This window comes from Trachymyrmex cornetzi, unplaced genomic scaffold (assembly GCF_001594075.2).
Source record: "Trachymyrmex cornetzi isolate Tcor2-1 unplaced genomic scaffold, Tcor1.1 scaffold570, whole genome shotgun sequence".
In the NCBI taxonomy this organism is placed as follows: domain Eukaryota; kingdom Metazoa; phylum Arthropoda; class Insecta; order Hymenoptera; family Formicidae; genus Trachymyrmex; species Trachymyrmex cornetzi.
In genome coordinates, this window is record NW_017299883.1 from 582,601 (window position 1) to 601,031 (window position 18,431).

Genomic DNA, 18,431 nt, shown 5'->3' on the forward strand with positions numbered 1-18,431 from the left:
ACGATCTCGAGTAAAAACAATAAAGCAGGGTATTTATTACAGTGAGATAAGAAAATTGCAGGCCTAACACTTTCTGTAGTTGATTGAGATACATCTTATGTATTCTCTTTCTTCGTTATCTCACGATTGTATACTTTACGGTACTGAGAAAAGTCGTATAACGAATATTCCTCAGAATTATGTACTCTAATTTAAATAATATAGATTAAAGAAAGAATACTAAATGTAAGTTTATAATCTATGATTATACAGTAGCTATATATTTTGTTTACGGACGATAATGTACGACGTGTCGAAACGTGATATTCGGTAGCGACACGTGTTGTAGCAAAAATAACGCAACAACGAATTCGAGGAAAGTTTTAATGAGAGCCAGGGAAATTTTTTTCCGAGAAGAAGGCACGTATCGACACATAATGACGTTAAATTGTTCGATCTCTCTTTTGGATGAGGTCTTTTCCAGCCTCGTTACTGCAAATCGGCGCAGATTTCAACGTAACGAATAGGCAATGCAAAATTTCAACGAAAATAGTGTGTATGTGAACATAGCATTCAGCTGAAAATGACCGTTTTCGTCTAGCAATTTGAACCTGTGACTAAGGACGACTTATCTTTAAGAAAATGAGGAAAGATCAAGTAAACTGCAAAATTAAACGACTATTAGATACGAAGTGACTATCAAGCTAAACAGAATGTCGACTCTTCCTCTTTGGCTTTTGCGTGCTATAAATCGTGCTAACATAATTTATAGACGTACGTCAAGAGCGTCGATTCTTGAAATGTCTTAAAATTCCGGCGACATAAACTGTGAAATGAATAAGCGCGGACGTCGCGTCATAACGTAATATTTTATGCGAAACACATTACATTTATCGGAGTAACGTTTTATTCATTTCTTCCTCATTTTTTATCAAAATCAGTATCAAGGTTACCATTAATAAAATGCATGTCGACAGATATAATTTAAATTATCATATAGATAACTTTTTAAAGCGTTATAATGTTTACTTCATTACATTTCGACTAATTGTGAGAATTCGAGAAGAATTTTAATTTTTAAATATTAAACAATTTAAACAATTTAAGTAAGTCGAATTAAATGTAAATTTAATCAAAATACACGTGTATTATGATTATTATTGTTGTTGCTGTGTGGACTTTCTTTTTAATTATCGTAATGGAACATCTTCTAATTTTCCATTTAGCTCGCATGATTAATCCATCCACCTACGCTCGTTTATTTCCCGTATTTGCCTCTAAAGTTAGAGAGAAAGGCGTACTACTAGAGGTGGGCACCGCACGATAGGCCGCTCGATACGTTGTCTGGGGGTGGCGTGGTCTGGGTGGCGCGGTTTTCCCCTGCACTCACGTACATACACATATACATACACACAAAATACACACACACGTTTAAAATCAACGGAGTACGCGCGGAGCTACGGGTCGGAGTCGACGAAGAACGGCAGTCAATGAGAGCCCGACTACCGCGCCGTGCACATTTCGCGTCTCCGTCTCCGAGCTCTCGCGTTCGCTGGTAAAAGGAGCAGCGCGCGAAGACGACGAGTATAACAATACAATATTCGTGATAGTGCGCGGTTCGAGTTCGATCGAGGACCAAATAGAGAGAGAGAGAGAGAGAGAGAGAAAAGGAGTGGGACGCCAGTGCCTGACATTCCGTTTCGGAGGTAAAATTCACGCCATGGCTGTCGTCTGAGGTCGATTCCTGAGTGTAAGACTAGTTTTTCCCATTCTACCTCATTCTACCTTGACATCGGTGCTCATCGACGATCCTGCGTCGAGAATCCACGGCGAGGGTTTAGGAAACAGGTGAGAGGGATAGTGCGACGCGGCGTGGAGTGCGTCGCGCTTTTCTCCCGCGATATGTTGAATGAAAAGTCTCGCAAAATTTTTCGGCAATGCTAGGAAATATCCGACCGGGGGACGAGGTACACGATGTGGACACGGAGATCCCCGTCATCCCCAGCGAAATCGTGAAAATGCGGAGTGCTCACCCCCGGCGCGGCAGTCTCGCGCTCCGCGCAATATGGCCGCTCTCGAAAGACGCTTTGCACCCAGTGAGGGTGAAACTCGTCTGGTCATGCAAAGGAATCCTATGAGATTCTCGTGGGTGTAGCAAAGCATGAACAATTTGTGCCGATACTTCGCGACTTTATTGTTAAATCGCTCATTGCGGTCGCTTGCCAGTTTGCTCCGTTGAGTAGGAACATCTTTTGTCGTGGACATTTATTTCAATTAAACTATTAATCCTGTAATCTCTTAAGTGAAATTATACAAGAATTAATTTTGCAGATACCATTGTTCTCTGAAATTCTTTTAAGAAGGCAGAAAGATATGACAATATATATATATTTTAGAAATATTATTAAAAAATTACTAAAATATATAAAATGTATAAAAATGAAAACTATCATTTTTAACCCTTACCGTACCATCTACAATTTGGTGCCTCATCCATACCATCAAAGGTCACTTCAAATCTTTTCGTTTTTTCACCTCTTCAAAATAATTAACAAAATCTCTAAAAATTCACCAACATACTTTCAACTTTCTAGAATAAATATTGACTCTTTATTTTGGAAAATAATAAAATGTAGTATAATTTATAATTACCGAAAGACTCAAAGAAACTTGCACGAACAGGAATCGCTCGGTCACTAGTTACCCATATTAGTACGGTAAGGGTTAATTAAAAATTATTATTAAAATGACTATCTTGCTAATGGAAATGTGAGTTAGTTATTTTTTAATAATACCGTAAAGAGCATCTAAGTTTTTGGCGCGAGTGATATATTTTCAGAAGAGGTATAGTTTGGAGAATGGCTAATAATTTTAAAAGACTTTTACAAATCCATGAGGCACGTGTTAAGTACGTAATATATGTTGACATCGATCGTACCTTATAAATAGTGAACTTTGTAATAACAACACGCTGTCATTATACACATTAAATATTACAGTGCTCCTTATGATTATATTACTTTCCCATTATACAATCTTGACTATAAATATCCTCAAATTTATTAAATTTTCTTGGAAAAGGTGGTAATCAAATCAATATAAGATTTAACAAATATTCCAAATTATTATAAAAATATTATTTTTAATAAGGTTATTTTTTAATTTATATGTCATTACGTATAGAATATTTACGTTAATTTGTAAGATGTTTATATTTATGGCTAAAAAGTTGTACTTCAAATCTCTTCCAATTTTAAATCAAGAGATATTTTGATATTTTTAAATTAGTTATTCACTTTCTAAATGTAACAAAATTTTGATACAAAAAATTAAAAATAATCTTTTTTGAAACAAATCTTGTTCGAAAGATTAATGTAAGACTTTTTAACAAAATCTTATTATCGTAAACAAAGAACTCTTCTTTCTATAGAGTATTTACAGTGGAAGTTATACCTCTTATTTTAATTTTTACGTAAAAATGAATTTTTAGTGCAAAAATGAAAATAAGAGAAATAATCTTCAATAGCCTTGATCTTGACAAATGTTATCCAGGATATGATCCTGAACAACATTCAAGAAGTTTTAACCGTTGGTTGGACACTTGCGCAATGCTAATGCCGGCGGTACTGTAACTTTCGAGTCTTAGGTTAATTCTAAAATATGCTTTTTGTTTCCCGTTTCTTGCTGTTTGTCTCTTGCCTTCTTGATCGAAAAGGCAAAAGACAAACAGAGACAAACAGCAAGAAACAGGAAACAAGAAGCACATTGTAGAATTAGCCTTAGAGGAAAGTGGGGGAACTGTGCGCAGCGGGTAATTGTGCCCATCCTGGTTTGGTACTTTTCCAATATATGAAGACATCACCGTGGCGAAATTTTTACCCAGGAAGTCGTCCTCTTAAGCTATAACTACAAAAGATACGACGTACATACATCACTAGCCAGAGAAATACAAAAAAGTGAAATTACATCTTTTCTTGTTATTTTAGCATTCAGAAAATAAGGTAGTAAGTCCATATTTTTAATTTGTTTGTTTAAAATTGTATATGTTATTAAAGTACGTTATTATGTGCATCTTTTGAGCTGTTATTTATTAAGTTTGGTTAGGAATTGTTGAAGTAATCGTATTTCGTACCGAGTCAGGTCGCGGCGGGGAACTGTGCGCAAGCATTTTAAAATGCGCACAATTACCCATCTTCCATATACTGTATGACTAGCACTAGTTTTTTCGTTTCTTTTTGGCATTACTATTTTATTTTGCCATTTTATTTTGCCAAAGTCTATGTGCATTATTATTATATTAGTTTTGTATTTTTTCTTAATATATACAATGTACATTTAAAACATGTTTAATATATATTTATATTGCAATATAATGAATGTATGTTCTGATTTCTATGTCAACATTCCACAATTCATTCATTTTTTACGACTTTTGTTTTGCGCATAATTACCCGACGCGCGAGAAATTTTTTAGCTTTTCCGTTTTTTTCTTTCTGCCAAATACAACCTTATTGAATGAAAATCTGTTCAAGATAAGAATACTTAATGGTAGAAGAATGTTTATAGTTTCTATTTCCATATTTATATCGCTTTGATCTTAGAAAACCATCCCAAGAAAATAAATATCCCTTAGATGCGCACAATTCGCCCACTTTCCCCTATAACTCGAAAAGTATTCAATGAAAAAAAACTTTATTATAGTGTTTTGGAAAGCTCTCAACAGCGGCTATTAGATACTGGAATAAAAAGTTAGGCGTTCTATTTAAAAAAATTGACGTGACCTTGACCTGACTTTGACGACGCCAAAGTTTACCTAAGGTCAAACTGATAAGATCAGTAAATAGATCTTTTTAAACCCTACAACTTTTGTCTGAACATTTTTACTATTGGACCTTATCCTGCAAAGATAAAAGGGTTGTACGGGTGGTCTGAAACACCCGGTGTATATATGTATACATATGTGTGTGTGTGTGCGCGCGCGCGCGCGCGTACATATGTACATGTGCATACACAACATTTTCACTGTTCACGTTTCTGCTTTAGGGAAAAATTACATAATTGATCCATTAGCGAGAGTATATACAAATAATAGTTCTTCTTGATTTGAATTTTCCTTTCCTGAAGAATTCTCCAGAAACGAGGCAACTGCTTAAGTATCGCTTTTGAAATTTCTGCATTTTTTTGACGCTTGTATAATCAGCTTGTGATGTCACAAGATTTGTTATCGGTTTCGTGCGGAAGGCTAATAACGGGCATTTCTATCTGGTCGATTTGGCCGATGAATTATTATTTTGCAGTATTAAGGGTGAACATTGGGTTCGGAAAATCTGGTCGGCGACCCACGTGGCCTATTGATTTTCTCGCGCTTGACATTCTCTCTCTCTCTCTCTCTCTCTCTCTCTCTCTCTCTACCCGTTGCCGTTGCCGCCGTTAGAAATTGACAGCCCTTTTGCTATCGGTTAACGTCGCTCGGATATAAGCGCTCTCGAAAGGGTATTTGAAGATATTCGAGAAGAGTATTCGAGAGTATGCGAGAGTCGCGTACATTTTACGCGATACGCAAGTCGGAAGTTCGTTGCGCGTATAATTTAGAGCTAATTATGAAATCACGCAAACCGGCAATTCGCTCACGCTTCGTACTCGTAATTTTCTCGGTGACAAGCGCAGCCTACGCTGTAATTCTGCTTGAAACAATCATGAAATGATCTTTATCGGACATCATCTGGAAATTGTTCTCTTTTTATACAGTTACATTTGCTAGCAACGCTTAAAGTCTGAAACACCATAAAAAAACGTTGAAAAAAGAGTTTACTAATAGCTACTGTGTTTAATGAAATAATGCTAATTAAATGTTTGATTAATACAACCAAACATTTAGTTAATATTATTTTACTAAATTTTTGACAGTTATTGATATAACCAAACTCTTTTTTCAGTGTACGTAATATAGAGATAGGAAATGACAGATTTTTAGAAATCGTGTATTTTTGTAACATGGTTTCTGATAGGTAGAAATCTCTTATTCCCTGTTTCTATTGCCTATTATGCTTTTTAACTGTACATTAGGCTTAACGGCTACGATTTATGTATGCTCGTTTCAACGTAGATTAACTTTAATCTCGAATCACACAACTTACTTTTCATTTTTTTCTAATTGTTAGAAAAAGATGAAGAGTAAATTGAATTGAGATTACATAATCTATCTGGATAGAAATAAGCATTAGACAAATATTAATATTTATAATGTAAATAATGTAATGTCTCGCGATGAAATTGAGATGAAAAATGATAAAAATATAATTTTTGCGCGGTATACATATTACATAACATTTATTAATATTTATTAATACCGAAATATCAAGAATCTTAATTTTAGAATGGTTAAGCCTATTGGATTGACTCTACAGTTACAAATGCATAATATTGCGCAATTCTAATAGCGTCAAATGTTTTCCAAATAATCTCCCTTTTTTACATCAAAAATATTTCAAAATGATTATAGTTTTATACAATATAGTTTTAGATTATATACACTTAAAAAAAGATAATCTAATTGTAAAGTAAAATTTCTGGTAACTTCATATTCTAAACAGAAACTTTTACAGAAAGAGTACTCTTCCAATGCACTGGACTATTCATCAAAAATGTATTGGAAATTATTTTAACAATTTTCCTATTGTATGAAGAGGAATATATTTACTGAAAGCGGAGTGCCCTCTTACGAGTAAATTATATTAGGAACAGCAAGATTTTTACTGCAGATGCAAAACGAAAATACTCTAACTGTAAGAATATTGTGCTTAGCATATTTTTCTCTCATTTCAGAAGATTCCTTTTGAGGCCGTATATAAGAATAAAATCCTCTAAAATTTAGCGGTTTCTGCTAATATTAAAATTATTTTTTTTTGGGTGCAATATAGTTTTAAACGAAAATTTCATGTACATAATAATAAAGCTTTTGTTTATTACTACGTACATACATGAAATTGCTTCTTAAAACCATTGTAATCATTTTAAAATATTTTCATATTATCTCTAAAAAGCTGTTATTATTCAAAGATATGTAAATGGAGTTTTTATAGTGACAGCAATGTATATTAATGCTTTTTTGATGTAAGATTTATTTTGACAATTTTTAGTATAAAGAAAGAGATTATCTGGTGATTCTAAAAGCAAAGATTTACTCTGGTTCAAACATTGTTTTCTATTTATACACAAATATTCGTTTTATTCATTTTCTCAATTTCAAAAATTTCTATTAACGTTTAATATGTTTAGAGAATAAGATATTCTGGAAAATTATTGTATTTAATTCATGATGATAAATTTTACTTAAATGTAAAATACTGAGATTATAACGATATTGGGCTATTTATAGACCTGAAATGTAAATTAATGGGAAAAAAAGCAATTTGTCATGTTCACATCGCAAAAGACATGTCATCATTCTTCAGGAAAAGTAATCGATGACACCGGTGTCTTTGTTTTTATCTCAGGTACGTTTAAGTACAGTTTGCCTCAGACTGACACTTGACAGTAAGTATATATAGCAGTAGGTTTAAGATCGATAAAAAACATGATGCAACATTCGGCAAAATTCATTTCGTGGATACTATGGTTAGTCTTACTTAGCATGTTAAGTATTCAACCAAGATACTTTTATCTGTTAGATACTTTATAATGCTAAAACAACATTTTTAAAAAACCTAATATTTCTAGATATAAAATTATAAAAAATAGACAAACTACAAATGACAAATTAATAAATATTCTGACATAAGTTATAATAAAAGAATAAAACATAAAAAAATACATAGCGATTGGATATGTAAATAAATATTTTCATTCATTTTATAATTTTTTTAATTTAACGAATATAATATTTTATTAATATCTCTATTTAATATTGTAAATATTGTAAATCAAAAGTTAAAAAATTAAGGAAAAATAAATGAAAAAGTACCTAAAAAATAAAATTGCGTGTGAAAGTCCGTTAGATAGAAACTATAGGGCAAAACTATAGGGCGACCGTTTCGTGGAACATTGTCGGGATGTCTGATTCAAAGCGAATTCGTTGGGAACCGGTATCGAAGTAGGGGCCCTAGATAATACCGGTGAGGTTTGAACAAATCAAAGCTTCTTCTTTCAGGAACATATAATACACGTGTGCATACGTGTATGCGTGTATATTCATGCGTAAAAATGAAACAAGCATATTGGTAGGCAGGATACATACGCACACGCACGCGCACGCACGCGCCCGCACACATACGCACACGCACGCGCACGCGCACATACGCACACGCACACATACGCACACGCACACATACGCACACGCACACATACGCACACGCACACATACGCACACGTGCATGCACACGCACACATACGCACATGTGCACGCACACGCACACATACGCACACGCGCACGCGCGCGCGCGCGCGCGCGCACACACACACACACACACACACACACACACACGATTCTGTACGCGAGTCGCGTGTGTTTCTCCAGCAGCTGAAGCAGTACGAGTGCCAGCTTGACGCATTATGGCTTTAGATCAAAGGGGTACTTCATATGTAAAATTCGTGAAACACAACGGTAGAATCTCGTAGAAAATTACGGCAGTCCAGTAAATATTTATAACGTCTAGATTTCGTGCAAAAATTCAATAGTTTAAAAAATTACATGCAGGATATAAATGATTTTATTATATTAGCATATTAATTATGCAGCGAGACACAGGTCCGTATTCAAAACGCGCTCTTCTTGATAAAATTATCTTTAAAATTCTATAGTATATACGTAACGTAAATACGGGCTATAATTTTTATTTAGAAAGTCGGACAAGTACTCTTATAGTTATTTCCTATTTTTAGTTCTCGCGCTTACTTCTTCATTTCTGCTGAAATTTTTTTCGCGGAGAAAAATGGTATGCGGAATGTTTTACAGGATTTGTTTGGATTGCAACATGAGATCACGTTATGCTCAATGCTAGACATATCGTGTCACGAGCGAGATGATATGTCATCGCATGATATGATTAAAAACACGGGCACGTAGCGATTTAGAAGTGTGAATAAACCGCTTTCAACTGACTTACAACTGATATAAGATTGGAAGGACGTTGACCTTAGGCTGATTGTAAGATTATCACCTACACAACATAGTTATTCAAGAGATTTCCTAAGGATGTTCAGAGTGATGTCTTGAGAACGCCTTTAGGATGTCCTAGGACATCTTATGTACGTTCTCAGGATATCACTCGGAGAATTATGATACGTTTTTCAATGAAATAGAGCTATTTTATAAAATTGTTAATAATATACAGAGATTTTCTAAGAACTATAAGCTCCTTATAATCTCTATGAATAAATTACTAATCCTTCACTTACTCTCTTATATTATTCTATAGGTTTTTTTTTATCAATTGTTTAATGTTACACTTTTACTAGAAAAAAATTGAGCACATATTTACAAAGAATAAACATTTTTTGTTTGATATTCTTGGAGATTCATTTTGAGATCGATAGTAAAACGTAAAATATATCAGTATAGCAATTAAAAAACTTTATTTAATGTTTTTAAAATTCTAACAAACACAGCCAGCGTGTGCGAAAAATAAGCATGCGATAGATTATATCGAGAACTCTTACGTCTTTTCAGGTAATTGGAATCAAGCATCGCAGAAATAGGCACTCGACGTTCATTCCGGTTGTCTTTTTTGTTATTGTATAATAACATTTATACTTTAGCAATGATTTTCACTATAACATAGGAGCATGGGTTATTTCATATTACAAATACCTTGGGTATCTCATATTACGATTTCCACGCCTTATAGTTTTATGATCATCAAATCTAACTTCTGTAATTAAACAATTCAATATATCCCGTATTTTTCTATTAGTACGGCCTTACTCTATCACTACATGAAGAATTTATTGCCAAATATTTATTTATTAAACAAAATTTAATAAACAAAATTTAAAGGCTTCTCTTAATGAAACTTGAAGACATCCAAATTCTAAAATCTTGTTTTGCAATGACTACAGGCATAATCTAATAATAAATTTTTTACTAAATAGTTTTCAATCTAAGAGCAATAAATTCATGGTGGAACCAATATAGATAGCGTTTATTAGTTTAGCAGAAACGCCACTATCTCATATTAGGCGCCTATTTCATAATAGGGGGCTTTCCTCTATATATTATTTGTTGGATTTTAAGAAAATTTAGATCTCTCTTTGTAAAAATTAATGATTATTTATTAGAAGTACGATTTATTAATTTAATGATACAATTTAACGACTCAGTCTTCAAATTGTCACCAAACTTAAAAAAAAACTGATTTAAATAATTTTCAATTTGTTTATTTTCGTAAAAATGTTGCAACGTTTGATATAAATAAAGAAATATTTTGATTTCTTCGGTGCTTTTGTTTCAGTAATTTTTGTTTTTAATCCTAGAGTAAGTACGATGTAGGCGACTTTTCCCTATTTCCTTAAATCATGCGTCGTTTAATCGCTCTGCAGATTAATATTAAAAAGCTATGTCAAATGGTTATAAAAATAATTCTTCTCTGAAGACTGTAGGGAACCTTACAAGCAAAGTTCCGACATGCCCCACTGAGTACAAAGTATGGATTTATTCTATTGGATATTCATGGAAAAAGAAGCCTCGCAATTCCTAGTGTATTTTCATCGTTTTTATTTACTTCAACAATTTACGTTTATCCTCATTGCCGTAATTCCATGTATTGTCGTAGATGTAAACGACTACTGGGTGAATGATTCACCGCTTTGATTAGTATTGATGATTTTTCGAAGAGGCACTTAAATTCTAACATTGCTTTTCACATTCACGAATCTATATCCACGTCCAATCCACTCTTTTCAATTGTCAATTGACAAATAAATGTTAATTACAAAAAAGGGCACGAAACATGGGATAAGAAAGCAACAGCTGTCAATCTTATTTTACTAACTAAATTTTATCGTACCGTAAATTTCGCAAGACGTTCTGTGAAAAATATTGAGTCTGATATTCGATGACTTTTTCATTCGGGAACTTTATGAAAATATGGTCTAGTTATAATCGGCAACTAGGCGATCGGCAGATCAGTGGAATCAATGTAACGACGTTGACAGCTATAGGGCGCGGCGCGGGCTCGCCGGTTGATCGGCGAATCGAACCGCTGAAGTGGACACTATTACGTGTTTTGATATTTTATACTAATGAATGTGATTAATAAGCGCACGAGTGGGCATACTACACCAAAGAACAGGTTTTTGCCGAGAACAAGTTGTTTGTCAGACGATAGTAAAGGTGTGTCGATAATTGCGCGTGCGATTGGCCGGAAGCCTGAAACGATAAACATTGTGATAATGACGCAGAATTCTAATTAATTTCGCGGTTACGTACACGACTATGTGTTCTCCAAAACTCACCTTTCCCTAGTCATACGGCTCTGTTTGCGACGTAACGTCAACTTTGATCATACGAAGCGAAATTATGCAAAGCACGTGAATAAATGAGCACTAAGGAAGTGTGACAACGGAAGCCAATTTTTCTTTTTGCAGTGAATTAATAAATTCGTAAAAAAAGTAAGTAAAATTTAAATCGAATAGAAATAAAATACATACCGTAAATAGTAATAATAATTGTTTTGTCTAGCTGTGTTCTGTTATAATATAATTGTAATTTTTTTGTGAGAATGACGTGAGGCAGGAAAAGGTCCTCTCTAGGATTTTCAAATCATAAACAAGCATAAATTATGCTTATTTACTTAAACGTTCTTTTGTCTTGTATGTCCGAGTAAGTGCCGTAAATATTATACAAATTTTGCTTATACAGTAACATCAACATAACAGGAAATTATATCAATAATAATAGCAATAAAATACAAAATGTTTAAAAAAGGTGATACCAAACTTTAGGAATATGTAGTACTCATGAAAACAAACTAAAAAGTAGTAAGTTTTAATAAGCAGTACTTTAAAAATTATTTATAGTTTTAAAAAAACCGCTTTTTTCAAGTTGCTGGAAAAAAACCGGAAAAATTCCCATTTTTTTCCGAAAAATTGGTTTTTTGGAAAAATTGCTGTTTTTGTAATATATATAACATGCTATTTAATTTTCAATGTCCTTCATCAAATTAATGTGATCCAGAAAGTTATGTAATCTTAGTTTTGTTAAAATTTTTATTTTTCCTTCTATTTTTATAGTAAAATCTAATCTAACCTTCCTATGATGCATAGCAAAGCATTAAATACAAAACTACGCATTGTACTACGCTGGTTACTATAGATACATCACCTAGATTAGATCGGTTAGATTCAAAAATTTATAATTCTTTTAATTCTAAAGACTTTATGTGATTCATCTTAATCTACACATTACAAAATGTGTATTAGATTTTGTCTAAATTAGATATAAAAGATTACAATTAATTCTCATATTTTATAATATTATTAAAATAATTAAGATAGGTACTTCGTTTAAGCATTGAAATTAATATTGAGCTAACTTTTATATTTATGTTTACAATACTACATCATTTGATGTGAAATTTATTTATTATTAAACGAACTAATTTAGAAACAAATGCAATCTTAACAACTGGTCTGAAGAGTAATTTAAGTTAATACATATAACAGTATATGTTTCGTATGTTTTATTGAATACGTTATGGGATCTCAATTCTGTTAACTTATCCAAATTATCCCGCTATGTACCCTATACGCAATTATTTTCTTTACAAAAAGAATCGAAAGTAAACGTGGTAGATTTTATGAGCACGCGTGAATTTTTCTAAAATGAATTTTTCTACCCTTGAGAAAAAAACCAAAAGAATCCGCGGAAAAATTGGAAAAATTCGGTTTTTTCCTGATCCTTTAAAACTATAAAATTATTTATTTTTGAGTTACAAAGCAAAAAATAAATTTAATCTATAGCAGATATTCAATGCGTTTTTCTTTTATTTCAATACATAATTCGGCACATTTTCTCATTGAAAATCGAATATGTTGATGATGAAAGATTTCAATGCAGGTTTATTTCGTGTTTGTTGACAACAGTATTCAATTTTCTGTGTCAGTTGAGTCAGTTCGTCCAATGTATCAATAGATGTTAAACATATATTTATAAACATCAAATGTCGATAATATTCATTACTTTCAACCTTAGAAGTTCGTAAATATGTTTATATACACGAAATAAACGGATTATTTATTACAGTAGAAAATGCTTTATAACTCAGAGGTAAATTACACTAGTTTACAAAAAAATTTTTTTTTTAATTACTTTGGACCGGACTACGTGTCTCTTATAGATTTTTAAATGCTGAAAACAATGCCGCAAACGAAAAAATTCTAATACGTCAGATTTCTAAGATAATTGAGGTTTAATACTTAAAAATAGCTTTTTTTGCGATATATATATATTTGACATTTTTTAATAAAGAAGGTTAACGTTATCTTGAAATTTCGATCAGGAGTCATGAATGTATTATTCATCCCCTATAAAATGCATTTTTTTTTATTTCAATACCTTACTTTTTAGCCATGTTATGAACGATTAAAGATAAGAACTATTTCGAATATGAGGACCGCGGCAACGTCATATGCGCATGCGGTAATGCTAAAATCACTTTAAAACAACAACGTGCATACATACACACACACACACACACATAGAGAGAGAGAGAGAGAGAGAGAGAGAGAGAGAGAGAGAGAGAGAGAGAGAGAGAGAGAGAGAGAGAGAGAGTGAGAGAGAGGGGGGGGAGGAAGAGAGAAAGGGAAGGGGAGAAAAGGGAGAGAACGAGAGTTGTTTTATGAAAGATATGTAGCTGCATATTACTAATTACATTTTTTTTTAAGCAACGATGTACTTTCATTACACCAGTGGATTAGTCTCATAATTCTGTGAATAAAAGTATTAAGGTGCAGTTATCAAAATGTGACCCTAAGAAATTAATCCGCATACACATATGACGCTGCCGGAGTCACCGTATTCAAAATAGCTCCTATCTTTAATCGTTCATAACATGGCTAAAAAAGTAAGGTAATGAAATAAAAAAAAATACATTTTATAGGAGATGAACAATACATTCATGACTCCTGATCGAAATTTCAAGATAACGTTACCTTTTTTATTAAAAAATGTCAAATATAGCAAAAAAAAGCTATTTTTAAGAATTTTTTCGTTTGTAGCATTGTTTCAGCATCCAAAAATCTATAAAAAACACGTAGTCCGGTCCAAAGTAATTTTTTGCTGTAAACTAATGTTATTTTTGAAATACTGCTTATTAAGGGTCGACAAGAGAGACTATCCCTTGTAGAAAAGTACTACTGAGCACTAGGAGTATTTTGAGCCACTTCTGTACTACAGCACTACAGCACTACTGTACTACAGCACTACTGCACTGCACTACTGTAGTAGTGCAGAAGTGTTCAGTAATGCTGAATAGTGCTAAGAACTTCTATATATCCGCGTTTCGGCAAGATACAAAATGCAGGAAATGAATATGCATCACAGAAACTAACTATCAATAACTTTATTTTAAAAAAAGCACTTTCAGAGACTCTACGAACACACTCTGATCAAGCTAAGAGTAAGTGATGGATTTTATTTACATATGCCTATTTATAGAGATACGCGTCATTTTCTCTTTACTGAAAAACGAGTCCATCTTGCGGCGATACTATATATTATGCCGCTTATTTGCAGGCGTCTATAGCGTACATATACTCTGCAAGCGGCATAATACGTAGTATCGCCGCAAGATGGACTCGTTTTCCGTAAGGAAAAAAATGATCCCTATAAATAGGCATATGTAAATGAAATCCATCACTTACTCTTAGCTTGATCAGAGTATGCTCGTAGAGTCTCTGAAAGTGCCTTTTTTTAAAATAAAGTTATTAATAGTTAATTTCTGTGATTCACATTTATTTCCTGCATTTTGTATCTTGCCGAAACGCGGATGTATAAAAGTTCTTAGCACTATTCTGCATTACAGAACACTTCTGCACTACTACAGTAGTGCAGTGCAGTAGTGCTGTAGTACAGTAGTGCTGTAGTGCTGTAGTACAGAAGTGGCTCAAAATACTCCTAGTGCTCAGTAGTACTTTTCTACAAGGGATGGAGATTTAGTTAAAGACGAATTTCTTTATGCCGAAATTACGGCTAAAATACTGAATGAATCGCGTTTTAATTGCGATATTTGTAATCAAAAAAGGCTCCTGAAGGCTCGTACAGAGCGACTTTTTTGGAAAAAAAGCAAAATAAAAATTTGTTCTAATATCTCACCTCATATGTACTATAGCGCAATTCGGGTGTACATTATTATCAAAAAAATTCCAAGGATTAATTTGTAAAATTCTCTGTACGAGCCTTCCCATCAGCAATATAAGAAAGAAATCTCAAAATATTTCATAAGGAAATATTATTTCTTTAGGAAGAAAAATTGACATAACTGACCTAGATCTGCACTCATGCATGAATTTCTTTATACTGAAAGTATGACTAAAATATTATATAAATGGTGTTTTAATTGAGATATTTGTAATCAGGAAAGGCTCCTAAGGTTCGTACAGAGCAATTTTTTGGGGAAAAAGGCAAAATAAAAATTTATTCTAATATCGCATCCGATGTGTACTGTAGCGCAGGTAAGGTGTACATAATTTTATTATTAAAAAATTTTCAAAAATTAATTTGCAAAATTCAGCTCTATACGCGCTTCATAAAACAAGAAACCAAAAAGATTTTACGACGTAATATTCAGGGTTGGGTAAAGTTAACTTTTTTTTTAACTAAGCTAAGTTAAAGTTAATTAACAACATTGAAAATTTAACTTAATTAAAATACAAGTTAATCTGTAATGAAATTAATTGAATTAAAAGTTAAGTCAATGAAAGAAGTAATTAAAAAGTTAAAAGTTAAATTTGGTTCGAACAAACAAAAAAAAAAAGAAAAAGGTGGTCTATTTTACACAATTTTTCGTATTTTTTCTTTCTCACAGCATATTTATTAAAAATCTTATTTTTGTTCACAATTAACGATTATATAATATAAAATTACTACATTATATGCTCATTAGTCTCTCACATTGTATCGGAGAATTGACTTAAAAAAAATTAACTTAAAAGTTGATAGTTACCGATAAAATGTATTAGTTGTACAACTTTGCTTCCGCCGTTTTCCTATAGATGGCTTTAGCGGTAAGTGGTGGTCGAAATAAATAGATCATAGACGTCATACAATAAACTTGGGCATCTGTCAACATAACCCCATAGAAACATTAGTCGATTTGTGTCTGCATCATAAAGTTATTCTCGATTGAAAATGTCAGTTTACGAGCCAAATTCTCGTCATTTGCGGGAGGTTTTAATTTTCTGCTTCAATATGAAGAAATCTGCGGCTGAGGCTCATCGAATGCTCTCAAATACTTATGGTGAGGCCGCTATTAGTGAAAGAACGTGTCGTGAGTGGTTTCAACGCTTCCAGAACGGTGATTTTGATGTCGAAGACCAGCATAGCGGTGGAAGAGAGAAGGTTTTCGAAGATACAGAATTGGAGGCATTACTTGATCAAGACTCGTGTCAAAATCAAGAAGAATTGGCACGATCATTGGGAGTGACTCAACAAGCCATTTCAAAACGCCTCAAAGCCATGGAAATGATTCAGAAGCAAGAAAATTGGGTGCCGTACGAGTTGAAGCCAAGAGATGTTGAACGGCGTTTGTTTGCTTGTGAACAGCTGCTTGAAAGGCAAAGATGGAAGGGATTTCTGCGTCGCATTGTAACGAGGGACGAAAAATGGGTTCATTACGATAACTCCAAGCGCAGAAAATCATGGGGAGTTCCCGGCCATGTTTCCACGTCGACGGCCAAACCGAATATTCACGGCTCCAAGGTCATGCTCTGTATTTGGTGGGACCAGCTCGGCGTAGTGTATTATGAGCTATTAAAACCGACTGAAACAATCACAGGTGATCGGTATTGAACGTAATTGATGCGTTTGAGCGCAGCATTGAAAGACAAACGGCCGCAATACAACGAGAGACACGATAAAGTGATTTTGCAGCACGACAATGCTCGACCCCATGTTGCAAAAGTGATCAAGACATACTTGGAAACGTTGAAATGGGAAGTCCTACCCCACCCGCCGTATTCTCCAGACGTTGCTTTCTCTGACTATCACTTGTTTCGATCAATGGCACACGGCCTGGCTGACCAGCACTTCCGGTCTTATGAAGAAGTAAAAAATTGGATCGATTCGTGGATTGCCTCAAAAGATGATCAGTTTTTTCGACGCGAGATTCGTACGCTGCCCGAAAGATGGGAGAAAGTAGCGATGGACAATACTTTTAATCATAAATGTATAACCAGTTTTTTACAATAAAGCCTCGAATTTCGGAAAAAAACGGCGGAAGCAAAGTTGTACACCTAATAACTAAACTCAGTTAAAAAATTAAGAGTCCAAAATGTAACTAAGTTAAATTAAAATTAATTAACTTTTTAACTTTTTAACTTAACTTTTATCTTTTTAACTTAGCACTGCCCAACCCTGGTAATATTACTTCTTTGAGATAAAATATCAGCATAAAGACGGGTATCTGCACCGTAAATAAAGAACCGTTTTATTCATTAAAATATTTTTAAGAATGAAATTGGAAAATTTGATTTTTTAATAGGTTTCTTAGCTTCATAAAATATAAGCCAAAACGAGTTTCATGGCAAAAAAAATTTCTTCTACGAGACATAAAATATAGTAGAGTCTGATAGAGTGCAGATTTGTAGGTACACCACAAATGAGATGTAAATGAGTTGGCTTGTCACTCCTGTCGACCCTTTTAATTTATTTTGACGAGTATTATATATTTCTAAAGTTTAATATCACCTTTTTTAAAAAAAACACCCTAAATAGAAATTATATCCTATTAAGAGGGTATATTAGGACTTTTCCGCCTTTAAAAAGTATGCACCTTTTTTTAAAAAGATCTATAAGCTGCAAGGATTGAATTTTTGTAAATAAAAGTACATATTTTTTGCACTCTTAATCACAATTTTTTATTTTATTAAATAAATAATATTCGTAAAGGACTCTTAATAATAATAAAAATCGAATATAAAACAAGGCATGTAAGAGTCAATACTAACGCACAATATTAAAAAATAATAAATAATCAAATTCTATTACATTAAATCATTCAAAAAAAAATTTCTACCAATATAGATTAATTTTAATCTCGGTTCAACTTACTCTTCGTCTTTTTCTAATCTTTAGAACTAGAAAAAGACAAAGATTAAGTTGAACCGAGATTAAAGTTGATCTGCGTTGGTGGAAACGGACCTAAATCATTCTATTACATGATATGAATTCCATACCAAAATATAACATGTTTCGGTCTTTGTATTAGACCCTCTTCAGATATATGATAAATATAAAA

The 18,431-nt window shown here is 33.1% G+C and overlaps 1 protein-coding gene across 2 annotated transcripts in view; it reads left to right on the top strand.

Moving 5' to 3' along the window:
* The first annotated feature begins 1,459 nt into the window (after positions 1 to 1,459).
* Positions 1,460 to 18,431, top strand: part of LOC108766193 (Y+L amino acid transporter 2) — a 53,813-nt gene continuing 36,841 nt past the window's right edge. For both annotated transcript variants that reach the window (XM_018515350.1, XM_018515349.1), the window contains exon 1: positions 1,460 to 1,827. The gene's annotated coding sequence lies outside the window, so the exon portion shown is untranslated. The remainder of the gene's footprint in view (positions 1,828 to 18,431) is intronic.